Source organism: Neovison vison, chromosome 2 (assembly GCF_020171115.1).
Source record: "Neovison vison isolate M4711 chromosome 2, ASM_NN_V1, whole genome shotgun sequence".
Taxonomy (NCBI): domain Eukaryota; kingdom Metazoa; phylum Chordata; class Mammalia; order Carnivora; family Mustelidae; genus Neogale; species Neogale vison.
In genome coordinates this window covers 209,396,412-209,421,420 of record NC_058092.1, presented here as the reverse complement: position 1 = coordinate 209,421,420, position 25,009 = coordinate 209,396,412, and the positions used below count along the sequence as shown (strand labels likewise).

Here is a 25,009-nt window from a genome sequence, read left to right as displayed (position 1 = left end):
AAGTACGAAATATGGTCTATATTAGTTTTCTAGAGCTGCTGAATTTTACCACATACTGCCACAAACTAGACGGCTTACAACAACAGAAATATATTCTCTTGCAGTTTTGGAGACTGACGAGGCAGAAATCAAGGTGTTGGCAGGGCTATTCTCTCTCCTTCTTCTAGAGAAGACTTCTTTGCCTCTTTGTACCTTCTGGTGGTTGTGAGCAATCCTTGGCATTCCTCCCATTTGGACCTATGTCCAAATTTCCCCTTTCTATAAAAAACACCAGTTATTGGATTAGGTCCCACTCTAATCTAGTATGATCTCATCTTAACTTGAACCCAACTATAAAGACTCTATTTCCAAGTAAAGTCATATTCAAAGATACTTCAAGTTAGGACTTCAACTTCTTTTTGCAGAGAGCACAATTCAACTCAACACAGTCCGTATCAATCAACTTCAAAAGCAGATCTAGATTCATACATGGAATATTTATAGATTTTGCCTAACCTGAACCCATGTTTCTTTCTTAAGGAATAGCATCTGATTTTTTTTTTTTTGAAGAATCAATATGTTCCTCCCTTAAGCCTCAAGAGAAGGCGGACCTTAAGCCTCTCCCCAAAACCAGGCACATGTCCTTGGTCAGGTCAGAGGATCACACTCCTCTAGCCTTACGGTGACTAGTTCAGGGATAGACCATACAACCCAGGCCTGGCCTTCCATCCACCAATTTGACTGGTGCTATACAGGGAAACACAGGTGGACTCTTAAGAATTACTTAAGTCTAGAGAGCTGCTACTGATCATCTTTACCACCATACCTGATGAAGGAAACCAAAACTGAAAAAGAATGCTTAGAGAGCATCTGGGTAGCTCAGTGGGCTAAGCCACTACCTTCCATTTAGGTCATGATCCTAGCATCCTGGGATGGAGCCCCGCATCAGGCTCCCTGCTCAGTGGGTGTATGCTTCTCCCACCCCCTGCTATTGTGCTCTGCTTGCACTTGCTCTCTTTCATACAAAATCTGAAAAGGAGGGACGCCTGGGTGGCTCAGTTGGTTAAGCCACTGCCTTCGGCTCAGGTCATGATCCCAAGGTCCTGGGATCGAGTCCCGCATCGGGCTCCTTGCTCGGCAGGGAGCCTGCTTCTCTCACTGCCTCTGCCAGCCTCTCTGCCTGCTTGTGTGTACTCTCTCTATCTCTGGCAAATAAATAAAATCTTAAAAAAAAAAGTCTGAAAAGGAATGCTCAGAAAGGGAGAAAGGATACATTCCTGATGACATCAAACCTTTGATTCCAGTTACATTAAAATCTTACATACAGCTTTATCCTGTGAACTTCCCACTTCATAAACCTACAAAATGACCTTCTGACTTACTAATTAATTAGAATTGGTTTTCTGAACTTGCAATAGAAAGAGTCCTGACAGATACAGAACACAGCAAAATACCATAGGATTGAAAAAAGGGCTTCATTTTTTTTTTTTTTCCAGGTTATTTTCTCTAACTGCAAAGAGACAGGAAGAGCCAACAGAAAAAAATAGTTTGTATACATTTCCATTCCCTATCCACCAGGGCATCTCCCAAGAAAAGTTTTAGAATTTAAAAGTTAAGATTTTATTTATTTATTTGACAGACAGAGATCACAAGCAGGCAGACAGGCAGGCAGAGAGAGGGAGAGGAGGAAGCAGGCTCCCTGCAGAGCAGAGAGCCCGATGCGGGACTCGATCCCACGACCCCGAGATCACGACCCGAGCCGAAGGCAGCGGCTTAACCCACTGAGCCACCCAGGTTACAAACAAATTCATCATGCTTGTTAATAAAGTATGGATATGTGAGCTTCTTATAGCAAAACCTGAACAATATAAAGAACTCTCATGGGGCACCTGGGTGGCTCCAACATTAAGCGGCTGCCTTTGGCTGGGGTCAAAGCATCAGGTTCCCTGCCCAGCAGGGAGTTTGGTCTCCTTCTACCACTCCCCCTGCTTGTGTTCCCTTTCCCAATGTCTCTATCTGTTAAACTAATTTAAAACAAAACAAAACTTTAAAAAAAAACCTCCCAGAATTATAAAAACCCAAGTACCAATATCTAAAAAACAAACAAACAAAAAAAAGATTAGTAAAATCTTTTCCTCCTTAATGCCACTGCACATCACCACCATCCCTAAAGCTCATGTCAGTCATAGATCAATGTGATGACAAAGTCATACTGAAGTATCCCTTTCTCTCTCCATATCACTGCTTTGACAACATTTGTGACAGTCTTGCCCTTTAAAATGGCCATCACTGTCCATGTTTTCTTTGCTTCTATCTCAAGCAAACTGTGTCACACACATATTATATTAATATATGTTCCCAGGTTACTGGAAAAATCATCAACACCTTATATTCTTATATAATCTAAACACTCTCTTCACCTAGAGCCCACCTCCAACTTTTACACATTTATCTCTGGGAAATTTCCAGCCCTTTCCTATCACTTTTGCTGATAATTTCAGAAATTTCAAAAATACATATTCTGAGCAAAAAGAAAAAAAATTACATTTTGAAATAAGACAAAATTTAAAAATATGTTTCCTCTATTAAAGGCTGGGTAACACTAGCGACTCCACACAACTCACAAACACAGAAAACTAGTTCTTTATATCTCAAGTAATAAATACAGTGGTTCTCAAAAGGGCAAATTCTCCCACCCAATCTCCTTCAAAAAATCACTGTGTTAAAGCCATTAAGGGTACACCATACTGTGTCTGAAATATCTACTTCTCAAAAATAAGGGAGAAAAAACTTATGCGGGGGGGAATTAAAAACATAACTTACATGTTTATAACTATGTGAAAGCATACAGACTCTGAAGTCAGACAATCCCAAATTCAAACCACCAGTTCCATCACATTTGTTAATTATTTAATCATTAAACCTTTTTTTATGATTTTATTTATTTGACAGAAGGACACAGAGAACCAAGGAGCACAAGCAGGGAGAATGACAGAGGGAGAGAAAGAAGCAGGCTCCCTGCAGAGCAGGGAGCTTGAGGCAGGGCCTAATCCCAGCCCCTGGGATCATGACCTAAACCAAAAGCCGATGCTTAACCAACTGAGCCACCCAGGTGCCCCGTCACTAATCATTCTAATTATTTCTTCATAGTATCCAAAAAAAGGATACCACACTCTTTGCAGGTTAACTGTATATATTAAGTGAGAAAAATAGCTGTTAGGCACATACTGTGTGCTTGACAAATACCTATTAGCACAAATATTCACGTGAAAATTGATGCTTTCTATTTTGGCCCCAATTCTTCATCCCTGTATATGTAGTCCTTTTGTCAGGTTAAGTTTGTAATACCCTCCCCACCATGACTTGGGCTCAGTTGTGTAACCTGCTTTAGCCAATGAAATATTAGCAGACATTACACAAGTAGTAGGTTGAAAAAGTACTTCCTTCTTTCTGTTTTCTACCTCTCCACAAATCTTTACTGGGCATCCACTTTGTGCCAGTCACTCTGTCTAGTACTCAAAATATAAAGAAAAACATGACATGGTCGCTGAATTCAAGGGTCTCTCAAACTAGAAGAGGTACGATTGGAGGAAGAAAGGGAAGGAGATAAAGAAGTATAGTAATACTTGCACACTAGAAAAAGTGACTTGTATTTTGTGGTTAGAGGACTTGAGGTATTAGGGTGGAAAAAGGGCAGAATATAGAAAGTTGAAACTAAAGTATGGCTGGATCAGATATCTTGGAGTGTCTTACATAATGGTTAAAGCAACCTTATCTTTAATGTCTGTCATTTTCAAACTTCAATGTGTCCAAGAATCACCTGAGACATGTTAGAAATAGATCCCATGCCATCCCTAAGATTTGGAATCAGCAGATCTGGAGTAGGACTCCAAATTGTCAATTTACTATCCAAACATACTTTTAAACTATTGGAAATGGAAGAAAAACACGGCAGGCTGCTTGGATAAGCACAAAGATTTGGAAGACAACCAAGAGCTGAGACAGGATTGTACAATAGGGTTCATCTCCTACATGAGGCTCCTTCAAAACTAGGAGATGTGGATTTTTCATGTAATGTATAAAAACCACACAGAGGGGTGTCTGGGTGGCTCAGCATTTGCCTTTGGGTCAGGTCATGATCCCAAGATCCTGGGATCAAGTCCCACACTGGGCTCCCTACTCAGTGGGGAGTCTTTCTCCCTCTGTACCCGCCTCCTGCTTATACTCTCACTCACTTTCTCTCAAATAAATAAAATCTTAAAACAAAAAAACAGGGCGCTCAGTGGGTTAAGCCACTGCCTTCGGCTCAGGTCATGATCTCAGGGTCCTGGGATCGAGTCCCACATTGGGCTCTCTGCTCAGCGGGGGGCCTGCTTCCCTTCCTCTCTATCTGCCTGCTTCTCTGCCTACTTGTGATCTCTGTCTGTCAAATAAATAAATAAATAAAACCTTTAAAAAAAAGACAAAAAAAAAAAAAAACAAAAACAGAGTCAAGCAAAATGAAGACAAAGAGGAACATGTTCCAAACAAAACAACAGGTAAAACCTCAGAAAAAAGCTTAAACAGAGATAAGTAATATTTATGTGATAGAGATTTCAAAGTAATAGTCATAGACACTCACTGAACTGGGGAGAAGAAAGAACACAGTGAGAACATAAATGAAAAGAAGAAAATATAAATTACAGAGCTTAAGAATACAAATAGTTGAAGTAAAAAAATATACCAGAAGGACTCAACAGCAAACTAAATGAAGCAAAGGCATGGAAAACTCAATCTGAAGACAAAGCAGTGTAACTCACCAACCAGAGCAGCAAAAAGGAAAAAAAAAAAAAAAAGCAAAAAGTAAATGGCACAAGTGACTTATGGAATAAAAATCAAATGGACTAATAACATTCACATCACAGAGCTCCCAGAAGAAGAAACAAAGGGGCAGAAATTTTAATTAATGAAATCATGGCTGTAAATAAACTTCCCTAACCTGGGGAAGGAAATTAACATCCACATCCAGGAAACTCAGGGAATTCCAAATGAGAGAAACTGAAAGAGACCCACACCAAGACCTATAACAATTGAAATGTCAAAAGTTAAAGCAAAAAAGAGAAACTATTACAAGCACCAAAAAACATACAGGCAACTCCCAGCAGATTTCTCAGCAGAAACTTTACAGACTAGAAGAAAGCAGCATGATGTATTAAAAGTGCTGAAAGAAAAAACTTTGAACCTAGAATACTCTACCCAGCAAAGTTATTGTTCAGAAGTGAAGGAGAGATTAAGAGTTTTTCAGACAAGCCAAAGCTAATGGAGTTTACCACTCAACTGGCCTTATAGGAATTGCTAAAGGAATTTCTTTAAACTGAAAAGAACAGGTGCTAATGAATAACAAGAAAGGATAAATCTCAGGTGCCTAGGTGGCTCAGTGGGTTAAGCCGCTGCCTTCAGCTCAGGTCATGATCTCAGGGTCCTGGGATGGAGTCCCACATCGGGATCTCTGCTCAGCAGGGGGCCTGCTTCCCTTCCTCTCTATCTGCCTGCTTCTCTGCCTACTTGTGATCTCTGTCTGTCAAATAAATAAATAAAATCTTAAAAAAAAAAAAAAGAAAGGATAAATCTCACTGGAAAGGCAAATATATAATAAATGTAATGGACTAATCACTTTTAAAGCTAATACAAAGATTAAAAGGCAGAACCTGTGAAAAGAACTAATACTACAATAATTAAAAGATAAACAAGGAAAAAAAAAAAAAAGGTGTAAAATGTGACATCAAAAATAAAATGTTGGGGGAACCTGGGTGGCTCAGTAGGTTGAGTGTCCTGACTCTTGATTTTGGCTCAGGTCATGATCTCAGGGTTGTGAGATCGAGTCCTCTATCAGGCTCTGAGCTCAACAAGAAGTCTCCTTGTCCCTCTCCGTCTTCTCCCCCCGGCCCCGACTTGTGTATGCCCTCACTCAAACAAGCAAATAAAACCTTTTAAAAAAATGTTCGAGAGGAACAGAAACACTGAGCTTTAAAATGAGATCAAGGGATGCCTGGGTGGTTCAGGTGTTTAAGCAGCTGCCTTCGGCTCAGGTCGTGATCCCAGCATCCTGGGATCGAGTCCCACATCAGGCTCCTTGCTTGGCAGGGAGCCTGCTTCTCCCTCTGCCTACCTTTCTGTCTGCCTGTGCTTGCTCTCTCTCCCTCTCTCTCTCTCTGATAAATAAAATCTTTTTAAAAAAATAATAAAATAAAATAAAAAGAGATCAAACTTAAGCTATCAATTTAAAATAGACTTGTAAGTTATTATATGCAAGCCTCATGGTAACTTCAAAGCAAAATCTTATAGTAAATGCACAAGATATAAAGAGAAATGAATATAAGCATATTCCTAAAGACATGAAACCACAAGAGAGCCAGAGAAGAAAAAAGGAACAGAGAAGAACTACAAAAATAGCCAGAAAACGACTAACAAAATGTTAACAAGCACATAACCTATTGGTAACTGCTTTAAATATAAATGGACTAGGGGCGCCTGGGTGGCTCAGTGGGTTAAAGCCTCTGCCTTCGGTTCAGGTCATGATCCCAGGGTTCTGGGATCGAGCCCTGCATCAGGCTCTCTGCTCAGCAGGGAGCCTGCTTCCTCCTCTCTCTCTCTCTGCCTACCTCTCTGCCTACTTGTGATCTCTGTCAATAAGTAAATAAAATCTTTAAAAAAATATATAAATGGACTAAATTCTCCTATCAAAAGACAAAGAGTGGCTGAATGGGGGAGGAGACCCATCTCTAAACTATGGACAAGAGATTTACTTCAGACACACACACACACACACACAGAAAATGAAGAGATGAACAAGATACTCTATGCAAATGGAAACCAAAAAAAGCAGAGTAGCTATACTTACATCAGACAAAGCACTTTAAAACAAAGACTGTGCTAAGAGACAAAGAAGAATGCTACAGAATGATAAAAGGGTCAACCCAACAGGAAGATAAACATTTTAAATATTTATGGACTTGGACTGCCTGGCTGGTTCAGTCAGTTTAGTGTCCCTCTCTCTCGGTTTCAGCTAAAGTCATAATCTCAGGGTCCTGAGATTAAGCCCCACATGCAGCTCCACACGCAGCGTAGAATGTGATTCTCACCCTCCCCCCTTCCCCCTCCACCAACTCATGCACACACCCTCTCTCTAAATAAAATCTTTTTTAAAAAATTGATGAGCTCAACATAGGAGGACCTAAATATATAAAGCAAATACTAACACACTTAAATGGAAAAATAAACAGCAACACAATGACAGGGGACTTTAATAACCTACTTACATCAATGGATGACAGATCATTCACACAACATCAATAAGGAAACCCTAGTCTGAAAACAAACATTAGACCAGATGGGCTTAACAGATTTTTAAAGAACATACCATCCAAAAGCAACAAAATATACATTTTTTTATTAAAGATTTTTATTTATTTATTTGAGAGAGAGAGGGAGAGATATCACAAGTAGGCAGAGAAGCAGGCAAGTAGGCGGGAGAAGCAGGCCCCCTGCTGAGCAGAGAGACCGATGCGGGGCTCAATCCCAGGACCCTGAGAACAGGACCGAGTCAAAGGCAGAGGCTTAACCCACTGAGCCACCCAGGTACCCCAACAAAATATACATTCTTTTCAAGTACAAACAGATCCAAGATAGATTACATAACACATCATTTCCCAACATAAACCACAAAACAATTCCTAACAAATTTAAGAGCACTGAAATCATATCAAGCAACATTTCCAACCACATGGTATATCAGGAACTAATTACACAAGAAAACTGGAAAATTCACAAAAATGTGGAAATTAAACCACATGCTACTGAACAACAAATAGGTCAAAGAAGAAAATCAAGAGGAATTGGGGCACCTGGGTGGCTCTGTCAGTTAAGCATCTGCCTTCAGCTCAGGTCACGATCCCAGAGTCCAGCCCCACTGTGGGCTCCCTGCTCAGTAGGAGTCTGCTTCTCCTTTCCCTCTGCCCCTCTCCCTTTTAGTATGTGCATGTGCACATGCTTTCTCTCTCTCTCTCAAATAAATAAATTATTTTTTAAAAAAAGAAATTAAAAAATACCTTGAGAAAGAGGAAATGAAAATGTAATAAGCCAAAATTTATGGGATGCAGTAAAAGAAATTTTAAGAGGGAAGTTCACAGTGACAAATGCCTACCTCAAGAAACAAGAAAACAACCTACTGTACACTCAAAAGAAGATAAAGAGAACAAAACCCACAGTTAGTAGTAGGAAGGAATTAACAGAGATTGGAGCTGATAGAGACTAAAAAGACACCAGAAGGAAAACAAAAACTAATGCAATGAAGAGCTGGTTCTTTGAAAAGATAAGCAAAACTGACAAACCCTCAGCTAGCTAGACTCACCAAGAAAAAGAGAGAACTCAAATAAAATCAGAAAGAGAGAGATGAAAGAGATGTTATAACTGATACCACAGAAACACAAAGAGTAAGAGAAGGCTGTAAACAATTATGCGCCAGCAAACTAGAGCACCTAGAAGAAAGGGGTAAATTTCTATAAACAAAACCTACCAAAACTGAATCATGATGAAATAAAAAAGATGTATGAACAGACTGATTACTAGTAGGGAAACCTAATCAGTAATCAATAACCTCCCAATGAACAAAGTCCAAGACTACAGAGTTTCACTGGTGAATTCTACCAAACATGCAAAAAACAATTACTACCAATCTTTCTCAATCTCCTCCAAAGACAGAAAAGGAGGGAACTCTTCTAAACTCATTTTAGGATACCAGCACTACCCTAATAACCAAAGCCAAGCAAGGATCCACAAGGGAAGAAAACTACAAGCTAATCACCCTGACGCACATAGATGAAAAAATCCTTAAAAAAATAATAGCAAACCCAATCCAATAATACACTGAATCATTCACCACAATCAAATGTGACTTACTTCAGTTTTGCAAGGACAGCTCAACATCTATAAAATCAGTCAATGTGACATACTACAACAGTTAACAAAATGAAGGATAAAAACCATATGATCATCTCTACAGATGCAGGGGAAACATTTGACAAAATTCAACATCCATTTATGATAAAAGCTCTCAACAAAGCAGGCTTAGAGGGAACATGCCTCACCATAACAGAAGCTATATATGACAAGCCACCTACTAATTTCATACTAGTGATGAAAAGCTGAAAGCTTTTTTTTTTCTAAGACCAGGAACAAGACAAAGATAACCAGTCACTGTTATCACTTTTATTCAACACAGTATTAGAAATCCTAGTCAGAACAATTAAGCAAGAAAAAGAAAGGGTCAATTGGAAAGGAAAAAATAAAACTATCACTATTTGCAGATGACACGATGTTACACAGACAGAACCCTGAATATTCCATAAAAAATCTGAATAAATGAATTTGGTAAGGTTGCAGGATACAAATACACAAAAATCTGTTGCATTTGAATACAAAAAAAAGAACTACCAAAAAGAAATGAAAACAATCCCATTTCCAACTGTACCAAAAGAATAAAATACTTAAGAATAAATTTAACCAAAATGATGAAATACCTATATCCTAAAAACAAGACATTAATGAAGGAAACTGAAGCAAGACACAAACAGAAAAATAGTCCATGCTCCTAACTGGAAAAATTACTACTGTTAAAATGTCCACAATACCCTAGTCAATATACAGAATATACAGATTCAATGCAATCCTTACCAAAATTCCAATAGTATTTTTCACAGCAACAGAATAATCCTTAAATGTGTATGGAAGTATAAAAAACCCTTAAGAGCCGGGCACCTGGGTGGCTCAGTGGGTTAAGCCGCTGCCTTCGGCTCAGGTCATGATCTCAGGGTCCTGGGATCGAGGCCTGCATCGGGCTCTCTGCTCAGCGGGGAGCCTGCTTCCTCCTCTCTCTCTGCCTGCCTCTCTGCCTGCTTGTGATCTCTCTCTGTCAAATAAATAAATAAAATCTTTAAAAAAAAAAAAAAACCTTAAGAGCCAAAGCAATCCTGAGAAAGAATACAGCTGGAGACATCATGCTCCTTGATTTCAAACTATACTACAAAGCTATTAGTGATTAAGACAGTACTGTATTGGCATAAAAACAGACACAGATCAGAGGAACAGGAGAGCCCAGAAATAAACCTATGCATATACAATCAGTTAATTTGTGACAAGGAGCCAAGAACATACAACAGGGAGAGGACAGTCTCATCAGTAATTATTAGAAAAACTGGATGGCCTCATGCAAAAAATCAAACTTGACACCATCCTACACCATACACAAAAATTAACTCAAAATGGATTAAAGATCCGTATATAAGATCTGAACCACAAAACTCCTAGAAGTAAACACAGGCAATAAGCTCCTTGACATCAGACTTGGTAATCATTTTTTTTTTTAACCGGACACCAAGAGCAAACAACAAAAGCAAAAATAAACAAGTTGGACTACATCAAACTAAAATGCCTCTGCACAGCAAAGGATACCATCAACAAAGCGAAAAGACAACTTACTGAATGGGAGAAAATATTTGCAAATATGTATCTGAAAATGGGCTAATATCCAAAATTCATAAAGAACTCACAAAAGCAAAAAATCCCCCCAAATAATCCAATTAGAAAACGGGCAGAAAATCTGGAGAGACATTCTTGCAAAGAAGATATATAGATGGCTAACCGTTATATGAAAAGATGTTCTACATCATTAATCATCAGGGAAATGCAAATCCCCAATCAGCTATCACTTCATACCCATTAGAATAGCTATTACCAACTAGAAATGTAGAAAGTATTGGCAAGGATGGGGAGAAAAGGAAACTCCTGTGCACCGTTGGTGGAAATGTAAACTGGTGCAGCTACCATGGAAAAAGTATGGGGTGGGAGGAGAAACCACATTTACATAATATGAAACATACAGATACAATTATCATTAGCTGAATGAGGCAAACTTTCTCCCACCACAGCTACATCTTCTTCATGAGAAAAAAGAGTTACGTATTTTTACATGAGTTTAGGGAGCTACTGCCCATTCTTTACATATCCTGCTTTGTCCTAAAGATAAATAAATGGCCCTTATTCTCACGAACATTTTGTAAGGAAACCATCTTTGAATTATTTTAGTTCTCATACCCCAATATATACAGTATTTCCTAATATCATGTCACCTTTTCTGTCTGAAATGCAGGAGTCTATTCAACAATAAAAATCAACACAACAGTTTTTCTCAAAATATCGTTAATTAGAAGGCTCTCTAAGACCTTCTTATTTTACAGATATGGAAACCAAGATGCAGCAATTAACACAGATAGAGTCATACGTGTACTAGAACCTAGTACTAGAACCAGTGCTCCTCCCCCAAGGTTTTTCCTACTGCACACACTGCCTAAGATCGGTCTATTTTTTCTAAGACAAAGTATTTGGTAGTGCTGTTGGCAAAAAGCATACAAACGAGTATTTTTGCCACCCTATCCTACAGAATGTAGCAATAAATGTGGTAATGTGTAAATTGCCATCACCCACACCATTACACAAAGAAGCTGTAAATATATAAAAGTTCTGAACAGACCAAATACAATGCAATTTAAATTCCAGAGTGTAGAGTCATCATTCTTTATTACAAAAATATTTAAAAGAAACTATGTTATAATTTTAAGATTACATCTAAAAAACAAATTCTGTGACTCAGCTTCAAGATTTTTTTCAAGGGATCTATTATTTATTAAGCAAAGATGAAGGTCTTTGTTTCTTAGTCAATTCTCACAACCCTCCTAAACAGTATTTACTACTAATACTATTTCATATAACAATGAACTAAAATTAGTTCTCTCTACATCTCACAGCTGGTAAAGTGTGAAAATAAAATTTGTACCCAGGTCTGCCTGATCCAAAGTCACATTTTTGTTGTTATATTCAAGTGCTTCCAGAATAGGCCTTAAAATGTGATGAACAATTGGAGAAATGATGGGAGGAATAAACTTGTGAATTCAAAATATATTTAACAACCTCTTCCATCCTATCAAGATACAATCTTTAAAGGGTTAGCTACTCTTTGGTACTATCTGACAAGCATGCAAATTAATGTCTAAAATTATTTTTGTACATTATGCATTTCTCTGGAAGTAAAAATGTTCCTCATGTAATCTGGTGTTTTAAAAAGAAAAGACTCAATGGTTAACTTCAAGAAAGGTTGCAACTTTTAATTTTTTAAAATTCATAAATGGACAAAAGCCAGAAGAGACAAAACTATTTGCATTATATCAAAATAAAATTGTTTTCTAGATTTAATATAAACAATGAGGCAAACAGAGCAAAAAAACATTCACTAGAAAGGAAAAAGACTTGACTGAACATGTATGCTTCACTAATGAACTGTCTGGTTAATATCAATCTTTTAACTATGACCATGATTATTTCAACTTCTGAAGTCATTCTTATCTCCATGGGCTTCTGAAGATACCTGTTTTCCCCTGGACTAAAATACAGGTATCTCCCACTTTTCAGAAGCTGCATTACACCGTCTTGCTTTTATGAAAAACAGCAAAAAGTGAAACAGCGGTCAGCATCTGTTTCACAGCAAGCTGGTACAGAGGGAGTGTGCACCCTGAGCAGCTAGAGTGGAACCACCAAGTTCCTTCCCTTGAACTACACCAAGCCACCCTAAGTTTGAATTTGTATCTGTGAGCCGCTGTACTTTATCTCAACTTATTTCTTGCATTCATTAACAAGATGAGTCCCAGGGTATCAGAAAAACCTAGGACAGCTTATTTCTTGGGTCTGGGAATGAGGAGAATATTCTCCATATAAATAATAGGTAACTGCTTCTTTGCTCTACACCATTTCAGCTCACTGAAGGTTTCATAGTAACGCTCTACTCTCAGGTAAGAGAGGGAAACCTGCACATGCATACATTCATTTTAAAAGTTAATTCACTTTCCTTCTTAATTTGATGCATTTCCAAACATATATCATTTTACACACACAAAAAGAAAAAAAAAGAAACAGAGAGATGGAGCTGTATAGAGCTGAGAAGAAAGATGAGTGAAAACTGTTATCATGAAAAAACAATTTACTCATTCCTAAAAGAACATTCTTGGCAGAATCCTAGGCTGCATTACTGGACCAAATACCTGAAGATTCTGCATATTCTGCCATCTGAGAGCAAGTATCCTTTAAGCATCAAGTTTTAAAGTGTACTACTTATTTCATACTCCAGTCACACATAATAGCAACAGTACCATTAATATTACTGCTTATACTTCTGTTCTTGAGTCACAAAAATCAGACACTGATAGCAACACAATTTGACAACAGATCCTTCCTTTCTGGTGTTCCTTTTTTTTTTTTTTTTTTTTTAAATTTATTTATTTGACAGAGAGAGATCACAAGTAGGCAGAGAGGCAGGCAGAGAAAGAGAGGAGGAAGCAGGCTCCCCGCTGAGCAGAGAGCCCGATGCAGGGCTCGATCCCAGGACTCTGGGATCATGACCCGAGCCGAAGCCAGAGGCCTTAACCCACTAAGCCACCCAGGTGCCCCTCTGGTTCTCCTTTTTTAAGATTTTATTTATTTATTTGACAGAGAGGGTATCACAAGTGGGCAGAGAGGTAGGCGGGGGGGGGCGAGGGGGGCAGGATACCCTCTGAGTGGAGAGCCTGAAGCAGGGCTCGACCCATGCTCTGAGCTGAAAGGAGAAGCTTAACGGACTGAGCTACTCAGGTGCCCCTCCTTTTTTTTTCTTAATAGAGCACATATTTTTACCTGCAAGTGGATATTCATATTCCTCAAAACAGCGGATTTCATCTGGATTACTTGTTAAACAGTATCTGACAAAATATGGATTAGGTATTTTTACCTAAACATCTTTATACAGTTTTAAAAACAACTGTTCAATGTCTGAGAGGTAATAAACATTAACCACTTAACAAGAGCACACTTACCATTTTTTTCCAAAGTAAAGCTTAAATCCTTAGAAAAGGAGAGAAAAGAAAGGTAAAAAATGTCTGGGTCATCAACATCTCTCATCCCGTCTTTGCCACAATTTCAGTTTATTTTTTTAACCGATGTAGCTACGTTAGAATAACTCTTCTGCATTAATACACATTTTCTTGCCTTTAAAAAAAAGATTTATTTGAGAGAAAGCACAAGTGGGGCAGTAGGGCAGACGGAGAAGCAGACTCCCTGCTGAGCAGGGAGCCAGATGTGGGACTGGATCCCAGGATCCTGGGATCATGACCTGAGCTGAAGGCAGATGCTTAACTGACTGAGCCACCCATGCATCCCATTTCCTTGCGTTTAAAAGATCGAAATCTGTAGATAATTTAATCTTCTTAGTAGTTTAACAGTCTTGATCAACCAACTCACTCAAGGTTAGACTGTAAACTATGTGGCCTACTGTCTTAATAGAAAAATTAAGTCCCTCCGTTTTATAGCTCCTGACAACTCCTACCTAGCTTTCTCACCTAATACGGAAAATTCTAATTTCTCTTCTCTGCCTTTTGTCCCTTTACGAATGTTCTCTTGCCTTGCACCAATAAAATGTACTAATCTTTGATATAAAGATATGTTAAGATTAAAAAGAAGTTCTTTGCCTAAGGAGAAAGGACCAAAAGGAGCATCATTTAGATAAGATTATATGTTGGTAGCCATAGCAATGGGTCTTGAAACGGTTTTCAGCAGATATACATGTGGATTTCTGACACTCGGCATGTCTATTTTAACATGCCAAAATATATTTTAATAAACCCAAGCAGTTATATATAGTAATATACACAAGAAAATTAGTTGTACAAGTCTCACATGGAAAATAACTTTATCACTTCAACCGTACTTCTTTTAAAAAAAGTCAATAAAGCAAAAATTCTAGTACCTCCTAAAAAATTGTTGGAAATTAACCCATGTTATTTATTTTTATTCTGACATTTTCTCTTTCTAGAATAGAAACCAATCTAGATAAAGTAGCTAACACAGTATCATAAAAATATTATTGCCATAGGCAATTTACCAATAGGTAAATAAGTAAAATTTTAGTACACTGGCCATTGAACATAGGTGATATGTTAAGCAAATCATTTTAGAAGATGTGTCAGTTGTATTAAACACTCACAGAAAAATAACCAGCTTAAAGGGTTTTTTAAACATTCCCAAAGATTTATGGACTGCTTAATGCCTGCCCATAATTAAAGTACCACTGTACTGTGATCAGGATAAGCTCATCAATACTCATTTATTCAAATGAACTTTCTCCACTTCCTTACTAACTGAAAATTCACATAACCTAACACTTGTGATGAAATTATTTATATCATTAATCATTCACTAAAAAAGCCTCATTTCAACACAGCACATAGACAAACATATATGTTCCTCTCATGTTTTTATTCTTAGTAAAGGCAAGGAACTTCACATTTTATTTTGATGGGAATTTCTCCCCATTACTTTTGTCACAATCTTCCTATATCTATTACTGAAGCATTTTATCAAGATCAGTGATGTCTGAATTACCAAACAGCATATTTTCCTTAAAGATTCCTTTTAAGTATTCTCTACATCCAACGTGGGGCTCGAACTTACAACCCCACGATCAACAGTCGCATGCACTTCCAACTGAGCCAACCAGGTGCCCCCAAAACTGTGTATTATTTTTAAAATTTGCCAAATCGCTCCTTCCTTTTCTCAGTAGTCACACACAACTCAACTTCCCTTTTAAACACACATTTAAAAATATTTATTGCCAACTACACCAAATCTAAGTCACAGAATGTTAAAAGTGAGAAGGCATTTGGCTAAAGTCCAAGAATCCTAAATCCTGACCCCTAGTCTGCTTTACTCTGCTTGCCCCTCCACCCTCCCCCCCAACCTCTGAGCTCTCTGAGGATATGAATAGAAGAAAAGGCCAGGCACCTACACACTGTTATTAAAAGGCTTTTGTTAACAAACTTCAAAGTGCCTTGGACTAGGCCAGTCCACATGGAAGGCTCATCAAGCTTAAAGCCCAGAATGAGTATCACTTAGACAGCCTTTCCTCTGTCAGCCTATGCTCAATTCTCAGCCAATGATTAGAAGAAAGGCCAGTCTAGCAACATATGAAGAAAAACTAAACCAGTGGAAATATTCAGCTCAGAAACCTACTTAGCTCTAAATACCACCCACAAAACTAAAAAAACCAAGAAGAATGAAGAAAGCCAAACAGGATGATAATGCTAAAGAGAAAGGGGCAAGGCATTCCAGGATAGAGAGAACTGAAAGAGTAATTATGTTACTTACGATTTATGGTAAGATAATGGGGAGAGAAAGCAAAATTCTTTAATATAAATAAAATAAGCAATTAGAAGTTATAAACAAAGAAAAAGGAGCAATGTGAGAGAACCAAATAGAAAAGTCTAAAAGGAGGGCATATGCTTGAATGTTTAAGATTAAAGAGCACAGGCTTTTGAATTCCACTCCTGGGTCTACCACTCTTTAGCTCAGTGATCATGAATGAAATCTTTAATCTTCCCAAATCTGTTTCTCCACCTGTATAACAGATAGTAACATCAAAGGGATCTCGTTTGGCACTGCGGAAAAGCTCAGTATCTGTTAGCTTTTTAAAGAATTAGTAAAACAACAAAAACTTGTCTTCTCCACAGAGAATTTATTTCTTTAAATTTACAAGATAGGTGGATAGGTGGTGGCAAGGAGGAGACCATACTATATGATATTAAAGTCTGCCAAGAGAGATTCAATAGTAAATATAATGCCTGGGATTTTTATCAAAATAATCCAGTGGGAATAAAATATTGGCCATTAGTTCTCATCCTTTCCATTTTCATGTATGTTTGAAATTTTCCAAAATGAAAGTTTTTTTTTTTAAGATTCCTTTCTCTTTAATTAATACGGTTGAAAAAATAAGTCCTAGCATCCTTTATACCTTTGAGAAATCATGAATTTAAAAAGAGAGAATAGAGGTACAGAGACAAATGCCTACAAATGACCTAGAAAATATGCCTACATTGATTGTGAGGAAGGAAAGTATCCAGGCAGGAGCCTACAAATTCCCATACAATGGAGACAATTAAAAAAAAAAAAAACACCATGAAAAACCAGCGTGCATCAAAGTGCCCATAAACATGTCTCAGTTTAACAAAGTCAACAATTCTTCTACATACATTGTACACTTATTTTTGAAATTCATATAAACCAATATTTATTTATGTATGTGTGTAATCTCTACACCCAACATGGGGCTCAAACTCATGAGCCCAAGATCAAGAATCGCACGCTCCTGACTCAGCCAGCCAGATACTGCTAAACCATTAATTCTAAACATATGAGCAGAGCAGGCTTCTTATATTAAATTAGATATAGGGGTACCTGGGTGGCTCAGTCAGTTAAACGTCTGCCTTGGGCTGAGGTCATGATCCCAGGCTCCTGGGATCCCGTGCTCAGTCGGGCACCTGCTTCTCCCTTTACTTCTCTGCCCACTGCTCTACCTCCTTGTGCTCTCTCTGCCAAATAAATAAATAAAATCTTTTCTAAAAATAAATAAATAAATTACATGTGAATTCAGTTATAAAAAAATACATACATTTCACATTTTCACAAGTTAGATTTTCTTTCACCAAGCAAAATATACCTTATAAGTCCTTTTAAAATTAGTTTTTCTTCCTGTTCACAATATGAGTTTAGAAGAGGGAGAACAGGCTTTTACTTTCTGGAAACCTCTAAAAAGCCAACTAGCTAGTAAGAGAAACATACACAATAATCACTTATTAATGATGATAAAATGATTGATATTATGCTAACAGTAAAATCAAGTAACAGTCACAGACTATCTAGTATTACTAATGAGCAGGAAAATGCTCATCACATAACAGTTTTCCATTAACAGCAGCTTTCATAGGTTAATACTAGTGTTCACATCTTCTAACCTAAACATAAGTACGGATGTGTTAACATATTTAACAGTGGTGGAAAACTACTATGTAACTTCATACAGCAATTGCAGGAAGTTAAATAAAAAGTTTGCTCTGGAAGAGTTCAATTCTGTGTTTTACTTTTACCTGATAAGTTAGATAAATATTTCAAACGTTAAAAATATCACACAATTATTTCTATGGTTAAGAGGAAGCATTAATGGTAAGGGAAATCCCCTGATTGCTTCAGTAAGAGTTATTACTCAATGTCTCCCAACTGACCAATTATTTTTTTTAATAATCATCTTATATTCCTACATTCCTAAATAAAGGCAATAAAACAGTGCACGTGAAAGGGTTTTTTTTTTTTTTTTAAGTATAAAATGTTCTATGTAGATATAAGATGGTGACATCAGTAATTTAGATTTTCCCAAAGCTTTCTATATGTCAAGTTTGGGACAATTTGTTTACTTCCCTACCTTATTACACTTATGAGACAAAAACCTTATGAGACAACTTTGTTTCTACAGGATCCAGGTCAAACTTTGTAAAAAAACAAACAAAAACATACACACACAAAGAACTGTGATGGACTAACTTCCTAACTTCTAATGATTTAGAAGTTATAATACTCCCTTATTTCAAATGGTTAAGTACAATTACAAGTTTTTGAATACAACTGAGAGATACAATTTAGTACTTTTTTCCTATTTAGTATAAAACATCTCAAACATATTGTTTCCAAATACCAAAACTTCCAAATAGAAGTCCATAAATTACTGTTACATACTTTTTTTCTTGTAGCCATTCCGTATAACTTAGCCTGCTCTTACAATTCAAAAATACAAATTACCCAAAACTGGATTATAAGAACTTCATTATCATTCAGTTACTCAACAAACACTGGCTTTACACATGTAACTTCCTTGGACCACATAACATTCAGAAAAATGATTATGTGATAAATCAAAAGAACACATACTTGTCTCTAACAAAAGAATGTGGAACAAAAGGAAAAAAAATACAAAAAATCATTATAAGGGGTCAACCATACAGCCTTCCTAATATACCCCTCATAATCCATTAAGGATTCTCAGACTAATTCTCCCACCTACCTCCTAAGAGTCTCAATTTCATCCTTAAGACATTATTACACCTGATATGTAACACCCAAATCTAATTCAAAAATCTGAGAAAACTCACAAGAATCAAGTCTTTTAAAACAATATAGTTTAGCACCAGAAAATAAATTCATACAGTAACTTGTAATGAGTAAATATAAACTATCAAGTATCTGAGTTTCATAAAATGCAACCAAAAGATACAATCTTAAATTTCAAAAATACTATTATATAAATTTCTCTCACTACTCAAATCTGGATGAGTCAGACAAAATGTCTACATAAAAGTATACCTCTGTACTCAAACTTTTGTTACTTACTATTCAAAACTCAAGCACAGAACAGATTTAAATAATGTGGTTTGCCACGTTATCTGAATCTGATACATGAACCCTCACTACAGAAAGGCAGAATTTCAAAGATCTGGATAGCGAAGTCTATCTGTGCTGTGACACACAACTCTATCATTTGGTGTCCCTGGCTGGCTCAGTCAGTAGAGTATGCAACTCTAGATCTTGGGGTTGTGAGTTCAAGCCCTGTGATGGGTGGAGAGACTACTTTAAAACAACAACAACACTGGGGTGCCTGGGTGGCTCAGTGGGCTCAGCCTCTGCCTTCGGCTCAGGTCATGATCCCAGAGTTCTGGGATTGAGCCCTGCATGGGGCTCTCTGCTCAGCAGGGAGCCTACTTCCTCCTCTCTCTCTGCCTGCTTCTCTGCCTACTTGTGATCTCCATCTGTCAAATAAATAAATAAAATCTTAAAAACAAACAAAAAAAACACAACAACACAGGAGCACCTGGGAGCTCATTGGTTAAGCTTCCAACTTTTGGTTCTGGCTCAGGTCATTGAGATCAAGTCCTGCATGGGGCTCTGTGCTTATCACAGAGTCTGCTTGAGATTCTCTCCCCCTCCCTCTGCAAAACTCCACATGCTCTCTCTAAATACAGCATTTTTTTTAAAACCACAATATTCATAATTCATATAAAAGATATTAAAGCAAGCCCTTCCAGTTATTCTAGTTCTCTCCTATCAATCCACTACTACACACATTATTCCCTTTACAAGGTATTTTAAAGTTTCCTTCTGGTCTGTAATTATTTTTTAAATTGAGAGTTTAAGAAAAATATTTGTAAATCATACACTGATGTGGGTCTAGTGACCAGAATATACTCTCACATCTCAACAATAAAAAACCAAATAACTCAGGGGCACTCAGTAGGTTGAAGCCTCTTCAGCTCAGGTCATAGTCTCAGGGTCCTGGGATCGAGCCCCACATCGGGCTCTCTGCTCAGTGGGAAACCTGCTTCTCCTTCTCTCTCTGCCTGCCTCTCTGCCTACTTGTAATCTCTATCTATCAAATAAATAAATAATCTTTAAAAAAAAACCTCAACTTTAAAATTAGTTAGGGATCTGAATACACATTTCTCCAAAGATACACAAATAGCCAAAAAACATGTGAGAAAGTGCTCAACATCACTGGTCATTAGGGAAATGAAAATAAAAACCACAATGAGATACCACTTCAGACCTACCCAGTAAAACAGCTACCATCAAAAAGACATCAATAACAAATGTTGGCAAGGGGGTAAAGAAAATGGAATCTTCCTTCATTGCTGGTGGGAATATAAAATACTGCAGCTGCTTTGGAAAACAGTTTGGCATTTCCTCAAAAACTTAAGTTATCATGTGACCCAGCAATTTCTCTTAAGTATATACATCCAAGAAAAGTGAAAACAAATGTTCATAGCAACATAATCCCAACAGGCAAAAAGGGAAACAATCCAAATGCCCATCAACTAATGAATAAACAAAACATAGTATGTCTATACAATGCAGTATTATTTAGCCATGAAAACACTAAGTGCTGATAAATGCTACATGAATGAATCTTGAAAACATGCTAAGAAGGCAGACACAAAAGACGATGTATTGTATGATTACATCTATTTGAAATACTGAAGGTTGACAAATCCACAGAAACAGAAAGCAGACTGGGGATACCAATGGCCGAGTGCAGACGGAATGGGAAATGACTGCTAACCAGTTTGGGGTTTCTTTTTCTGGCAATGAAAGTGTTCTGGAATTATACAGTGATGTTTGAACAATATAGCGAATAAACTAAAATCACTGAATTGTATATTTTAAAAGGGTGAATTTTATGGCACGTAAACTGTATTTCAACTGAGAAAAGAAAAACTTCAGGGTATCGTTCACTGTACTTGGGATACTTCCTGCATGCAAGAGACAATACAATGAACTGAAGTTCACACTGGAATTATCCCCAAAACAATGCGCAGTTTTAAGGAGCAGTAAAAGAATTTTTTAAATTTACGCAGAGTAATTTAGAGGGTAGTAAAGGTGGTTAAGTTTTTAACCTGAAACAACAAAAACAAGAGCTTTGTTTATTCACATCTACCCAATATCCAGATTCCATGCAGCAGATGGGTAGACATAAAGAAAGAAAGAAGAGATTCTGAGGCGTATCAAAACAAATCAAACCCCTTTGCTGAGCTTCTTAGCCAGTTTGCAAAACAGAAAAAAAAAAACCAATCTCATTATTTAACATATACTTTTATTTGCCACAAAAGATACTTTCCAGCTGTTTCCAAATACCAAATGCAACCTCTAAGGATGAAAATTTGTCAATATTAAGGATGTTCAAAGGATATATATGCCACTGATTTTAGGCAATTCCAAAAATACATTTTGTGCAATGGAATATAGTATAGCCTCCGGTGAGTTTACCTAAAAGAGATACTGTTTTTGGATAACAACATCATTCCTGTCAAGATTATGTGAAAAACAGTATGTGTCAATGTTGAGTTCCACAATGAAATCGTCAAATAAAGGAACATTCCTCTCCTAAGGAGAGAAATGCACTGGAAACCCCAATGTGGCTAACAAAGAGGTCCCACTTTTTTAACCTGTGTTAGAAAATCCTACAGCCTGGGGCACCTGGATGGCTCAGTGGGTTAAGCCTCTGCCTTCAGCTCAGGTCAGGGTCCTGGGGTCGAGCCCTGCATCAGGCTCTCTGCTTGGTGGGGAGCCTGCTTACCCCTCTCTCTCTCTGCCTGCCTCTCTGCCTACTTGTGATCTCTGCCTGCCAAATAAATAAATAAAATCTTAAAACAAACAAAGAAAGAAAGAAAATCCTACAGCCTATCTTTGCAAACCTATCATCTATCCATCTCCTACAAGAATCATGGTCTGCAGTTTAAACAGTTTCAACTCATTCTTGTCCTTTGCCACTTTTGCTTATTTGTTTCTCATGACAGGAATGCCTCTTACGTATTCATCAAAATGAAGCAAAAATCTGCCTCCTTGTTCATGAAGCCTTCCTACATCATTTCAAGGGATTTCTTTCACTTCTAAACATGCCTAGCACTTGCTTGCACCACAGTATGGCACATTTTGCCTTGTACTATAAATGAATACACTGTATCTTCTCGAAGTACTAAAAGTTCTTGAAGGTTAGCATAGCTTTTGTCTGCCCACAATGCCAGGTACAAATTTAAATGAAGTACTTACCTAACTGCCTTTTCTTTCTAAAAACAACACTAATACAAGTAGCTAAATAATTAGATGGATGCTCTGAAGTGGCAAGTCTCCACAGACACTAAACACCTAATCCTCACTAAAAGAAATTACAGGCCATTCAGTATAGCCATAAGGGAGGGGGGAAAAAAAGGCATTATTCAGAGGCTTCCTAGAAGTGCTCTGGCTACAAGCACATTGGAGGGAATCAGGGCAATCTGAAATAACTCTGTGTTAAGTCAAAAAGACTTACTGTGCTCTCCTTTTTCTGCCAAAATGAGTACGCTGAAATCAACACAACTTTCCCTACCTTGGGAAGAGCTTTTTGAGAATACAGCAAGGATGAGGAGCAGCCAAGCAATAGGTCACATCACACCAATATCGAGAACCTCGATCTTCCTGGAATATGGACCGCCAGAATCCCAGAGGACACCTCAATAATCACCGGGGTACCAAACACCCATCTTGATCACAATCACTGCCTGAAACAGCTACTGACTACAATTCAACTAAAATATAATAATGGAAACACAAACACCTCCACAATCCTGATGCACCCCACCACAGTCCCCCAAAATAGAATGAAATTTTGGAAATAAATGAGAATTCATTTTTAACCCAAAGACTGCTATAAATTAAGTATCATTTAGAAACCAAATGACCCTAAAGTACTAAGATAATCAGTCAACAGAATCAAACAGGTTAACTGTTCAGAACCAATCTCATTAAAATAAATGAGGAATTATTACGTTTGCTAGGGACAAACAACATAGTTGCCTTTTGCATTTTATCAGAATCACTACCAGCCTTTTTAAGTATAGAAAGTTAACACTACTACTGATTTATTTAGAACTTTCCTCTTAAAGAAATTACATGTAACAAAAGCGAAAATAGGAAACCAAATTGATTTTAGCTGCAAGACTATCAACTATGTATTACTGATCTGCACTCTGAATTTCCTGAACTTTCCTACCTTCGAAGTGGAAATTTGGAGTTAAAAGTGTGCTAAAGAAACTGATAACCAGATTAAAATCCCCCTTCACAAAACAAATCAAAATTTGATATTCAATTCAGTTATTTACAGAATTTTGTTAGTCATCAAGGGAAGGGGGGGGGAAACCACCACCCTGTCAAGCAGCAGTAACTTACTACTAACACTAGCAATGACTGACAAAAAGGGGGCCTGAGGCAGAAGGCAAGGATTCAAAGCAAACAGAATTAAAGTAAGATAAACAACTCATTAAAACCATCTGAACTAAAGTAAGAGCAACTTAGGAAACCTAAGGAAACCTACAGGGTGGCAGTCAATTTCAAACCTTTTAAAAACTAAAAAGCCCTACCAAAAAAGCCAATCTCAAAAAAAGGTGAACCAAATACAAGAACTAAAAATTCTTCAAATTTCAGGATTTTACAGTCTTAATTCTGAAAACTCGTTAATTTCACACTGTGCAAAACGTGCACACCTTCATAAACTCTTTCATATGATGGTTACAACTAATAATTCAAAAAGAGCTTAATCTGATGTAACATTTTAGCAAATGTAGGGTAGATTTGAAAAAAATACAAGCTGAGACAGAGTAAATGATAACTGATAGCCAAAAGGCTTTCTGGAAGGCAGAGCTGAGCTTGGATTGGCAGGAGGGAAATTTTAAAATTTATCCACAAGTCAACTTACACCAAAAATTGTTTCATGCCTTTATTACTTACACAAGCATGTTTTAAAAATGTACTTTAAACCTGTGGACAACCAAAATGATACCAGACACCTTAAAGCAAGATACCTTGTTGTCTATGTTAATTTTGATGTTACAGTCTTAATCCTTAACAAAATTCACATATATTTTCAAAATGAAACACTGCAAAAATGGAAAGGCTTATATTCTCTAGGTAAAGGTTATCTTATGTTTCACTTACTTAAAGTTTCAGTTTTGCTTTTTAATCTATTACAGAAGACATCTCTTGTGGGACATTGTAAAGGGCATACCCTCCTGTCAAGCCAGAAAGCTCAAACACAAAGACACAGAGCTAACCAAGTGCTGTAATTCTTCCAAACTGAGCCTCTCCACACCCCCTCCACCCTTCCCCCCAACAGATATGTCTATTAAATCAGTGTCTGTTCTCCCCCTCGCACAACAAAGAGAACTTCTCACCGCATGAAATTGCCGCTGAATGGACACCAGAAAGCAGGATTTGCATAATTCCTTCCAACGAAACCCTGTCGGGAAGGAGGGGATGAGGGGCCCAAGCGTACGGATAGAAATCTCCTAGATTCGGCTGGGGAAGACCTGGTTCCCAAGAATATTCCCTACCGGGGGTGGGGGAAGGGGCTAGAATTCTACGCCTCCCCAAGACTGGGCCTGGGGGACGGAGGAGCAGGAGAAAGCATTTCCCCACAGAGCAGCAGCACCGAAGCAAAGATGGGGAAATAACAATGCTGGAGGACAGGAGAGTCAGACACAGGATGGACTGGGGCTAGGGGGCGGCG

The 25,009-nt window shown here is 37.7% G+C and overlaps 1 protein-coding gene across 7 annotated transcripts in view; it reads right to left on the bottom strand.

Moving 5' to 3' along the window:
* Window positions 1-25,009, bottom strand: part of LCOR (ligand dependent nuclear receptor corepressor) — a 143,493-nt gene that overhangs the window by 117,264 nt on the left and 1,220 nt on the right. Inside the window, exon 1 of one of the 7 annotated variants that reach the window (XM_044240229.1) lies at window positions 24,675-24,717. The exons of the other annotated variants lie outside the window; for them this stretch is intronic. The gene's annotated coding sequence lies outside the window, so the exon portion shown is untranslated. Of the gene's footprint in view, window positions 1-24,674; window positions 24,718-25,009 lie in introns of those variants that run through there. 7 annotated transcript variants of the gene reach the window in all.